Below are 4000 nucleotides of genomic sequence, written 5' to 3' on the forward strand. Positions count from 1 at the left end.
TGCCTGGCTCCATGTCTGTGATTTGTGTCTTGACATTTGGACTCTAAGGTGGCTCTGCAGTCCCAAGAGGAACCGGACCAAGATGTGAGACCCTTCTCCTGGAGAACTGGGGTCTCAAAGTGAATACAGGTTTTTTTTTTAAAAGATCTATTTATTTATTATGTATACAACATTCTGCCTTCATGTATGCCCGCATGCCAGAGGAGGGCTCCAGATCTCAGTACAGATGGTTATGAGCCACCATGTGGTTGCTGGGAATTGAACTCAGGACCTCTGGAAGACCAGCCAGTGCTCTTAACCTCTGAGCCATCTCTCCAGCCCTGAATACAGGTTTTTTTTTCCAGTATGTGTTCAGCTTTTCATTTATTATGTGTATTATTTGTTTTTTCCTATTTATTTATTTATTTATTTATTTATTTATTTATTTAAGATCTCCGTCTCTTCCCCGCCACCGCCTCAGATTTCCCTCCCCCTCCCCCAATCAAGTCCCCCTCCCTCCTCAGCCCAAAGAGCAATCAGGGTTCCATGCCCTGTGGGAAGTCCAAGGAACCCCCACCTCCATCCATTTCTAGTAAGGTGAGCATCCAAGCTGCCTAGGCTCCCACAATGCCATTATGTGCAGTAGGATCAGAGACCCATTGCCATTGTTCTTGAGTTCTCAGTAGTCCCCATTGTCCGCTATGTTCAGTGAGTCCGGCCTCATCCCAGGCCTTTTCAGACCCAGGCCAGCTGGCCTTGGTGAGTTCCCAATAGAACATCCCCATTGTCTCCGAGTGTGGGTGCACCCCTTGCGGTCCTGAGTTCCTTGCTTGTGCTCTCTCTCCTTCTGCTCCTGACTTGGACCTTGAGATTTCTGTCCGGTGCTCCACCGTGGGTCTCTGCCTCTGTCTCCTTTCATTGCCTGATGAAGGTCAACATTCAGGAGGATGCCTATATATTTTTCTTTGGGTTCTCCTTATTTAGCTTCTCTAGGATCACTAACTATAGGCTCAATGTCCTTTGTTTATGGCTAGAAACCAAATATGAGTGAGTACATCCCATGTTCCTCTTTTTGGGTCTGGCTTACCTCACTCAGGATAGTGTTTTTTATTTCCGTCCATTTGTACCAAGGAATGGGGAAATGTAGGCAGGTGAGGACTTTCCGGTCTTGCTTCCTCATCTACCTCGTCATGCACCCACCAGCCCACAGTTATCTAGAAGTATCCAGTACACGTCTGTTCTGTGCTAGGCCTTGGTGACGTGTAGCCAAGCGTGAAGAAATCTGCCAAAATCTTCCACAATCAAATGTGAGATTCCAATTGGATGGCCACAGGGAGTGAGCAGAGAGGATGGTGGGTGCTCACCCGGTCTCATTTCTGTAGGAAGAAACGCGGAAGCAGGTACACCAGCTTCTCCTGAGATGCCGCGGCACCACAACAACAAACGCGCTCAGTCTCCGTGGCTGTAACAACGGGCATTTGTTTTCATGATCCTAGCTGTGCACGACTACAGTTTTATTAGGTTAAACTGGGCTGAGCAGGGTGCTTTTGCTCCCGGCTGTTGGTTGGACTCCCTTGGGCATGCTTGCCCTGTGATAAGTCAGTAGAGTACTAAGAACAGTCAGTCTCACAGACCATCCAGGTCCTCTGTCTGACAGCGGTGGGGAGGAATGCACGTTCTGCTCACACATCATCTCGGGCAGAACACCCAGGTCCTAGAAAAGGTAGACTGTGAGGGTCCCAATCTCCTGGAACCATAGGGTTTTGTTTATTTTTTCAAACTTCACTGCCCCAAATCCCACACTGGCCCAGGAATCCACAGTAGATCTTTGGGATACCGCTACAGCCCCAGTGCTTTTCTGATCTTCAGCCCCTCCTCATCCCTTTCCCCCTCACTTAGGTCGCGGTTGTCACTCTGTAGGCAAGGACATTGGAGTCAGCAGTGACGAGTTGGCCAGGGTTATCCAACTGTCAGCAGCATGCGCGGGAACCCAGCCAGTCTGAGGTTGGGTTAGTGCTAAGAATAGAGCTTTGGGATCAGACTGAACTAGGGGTGGATCCCAAACACTGTACAGCTCTGTCTTGCTGTGGGAGCCTTTGTGTGCGACTACTTTTGTATTCTCATCTTTAAGATTGTAAAATGAGTTAATCTCATAGATTTTTTTCTTTTCTTTTCTTATCTTTTTTTTTTTTGGTTTTTCAAGACAGGGTTTCTCTGCGGCTTTGGAGCCTGTCCTGGAACTAGCTCTGTAGACCAGGCTGTAGATTTTTTCTTATGAAGTCAAAAAGAAATTTTCAGAGGCAGGCCTCACTCTTTAGCTCAGGCTGGCCTGGACCACACTATACTGTCTGAGTTAGCTGTGAACCCCTAGATTCCTGTTTCTGCTTCCTGAGTGCTGGCTGGTTTACATGTGGAAGCAACTGTGACTGACTATGTATATGTATATGTATTTGTTGGTTATTTTTTTAAAATATTTTTTATGGTTTATTTAACTTTATTTTATGTGCATTGGTGTGAAGGTGTCAGATCCCCTGCAACTGGATCTTCAGACAGTTGTGAGTTGTCATGTGGTTGCTGGGAATTGAACCCGGTCCTTTGGAAGAGCAGCCAGTGCTCTTAACCACTGAGCCATCTCTCCAGCCCCTTGTTGGTTATTTTTTAAAATAAATTTTTGAGATAGGGTCACACATAGCCTTTGAACTCCTAATGTAACTGAGGTTGGCTTTGAACTCCTGGTTCTTTTGCCTCCACCTTCCAAAATGCTGTGATTATAGGTATGCATTCCACACCTGGCTCTTTACAGACTTACTGTTTTAAAAAAGTTGGTTTATTCTGGGTGGTGGTGGCGCACTCAGAGGCAGAGGCAGGCAGATCTCTGAGTTCGAGGCCAGTCTGAGTTACAGGACAGCCAAGACTACACAGAGAAACCCTGTCTTGTAAAACCAAAAATAAAAAAAAGTTTATCAGACAAAGTCTCACTATGTAACTTTGGCTGACTTGGAACTAGATGTGTAAAGGCTTGACGTAACTCAAATTCATAGAGATCCGCCTGCCTCTGTCTCTGAGTTCTGGGATTAAAGGCGTGTGCTACTGTGCCTAGCCTGAGGTCTCTTAAGATAATAACCACATCAATGAGGGATCTGCTATTATGACCCTACCTCTTATTACTATTTTCTTGAAGGTCACAGTTTCAATATGTGGATTTGAGGGGAACTCCCACATCGAGACCACAAAACCATCTATATCTTTGAAATAGGAGAATGCGGTGGAGATTGAGGCCCAGAATGCCTTACACAGAGATTTCAGAGTTAGTGTGTTAAAGATGGAGGGCCAGAGAGATAGTACTGAGTGTTCGTACTGTTAGCACTGGAGTTTGATTCCTAGCACCCACGTCAAGTGGCTCACAACACCTGTAACTCTGGCATCACTTGGAGGCTAGGGGGTCTCCGGTTTCCCACACAGAGGTGCTTCTGACTTCCCGCACAGATGCATAAACACACAAAACAAAACAAAGCAAAGCAAAGCAAAACAGAGGAAGGCTGGGAAAACCCTTCTCCTCCCTGGCACCCAAATCCAGTCTCTTGCTAGGGGTATTGACTAGAAGAGGCCAGGAGGGGGCGCCTCTCCTCTGTTACTCATGCTGTAAACTTGTGGAATTTGAACTGTCCACTTGCAATCTGTGCTTCAACCAAATGTTCACACTTTAAAACTATGGTGGAGCTTGCAAAACACCTATGCTACACAGGGTGGTTCTGACCACAGGGCTCTGCTCTGTCTGAATCCTGTGCTCAGCATTTTCCTGAGTGTAGGATCTATAGATTAGGTCTAAGGGAGAAGAAGCACCTTGGCTAGAGGCATGACCCATGGGCAAGGGAGAGTGGCTGAGAGCATCAAGGTCCTGCCAGGTGACAGGAATAGAACAAAGAGGTGGCAAGGAACAACTGGGAGGTTCAGGAAAGGTGAGGCAGTTCAGAGCTAGCCACAGAAATCCCTCCTTAGCCTCTTTTCTCTAAATTCTTTT

The sequence above is a fragment of the Microtus ochrogaster genome, linkage group LG8 (genome assembly GCF_000317375.1).
Source record: "Microtus ochrogaster isolate Prairie Vole_2 linkage group LG8, MicOch1.0, whole genome shotgun sequence".
Classification (NCBI taxonomy): domain Eukaryota; kingdom Metazoa; phylum Chordata; class Mammalia; order Rodentia; family Cricetidae; genus Microtus; species Microtus ochrogaster.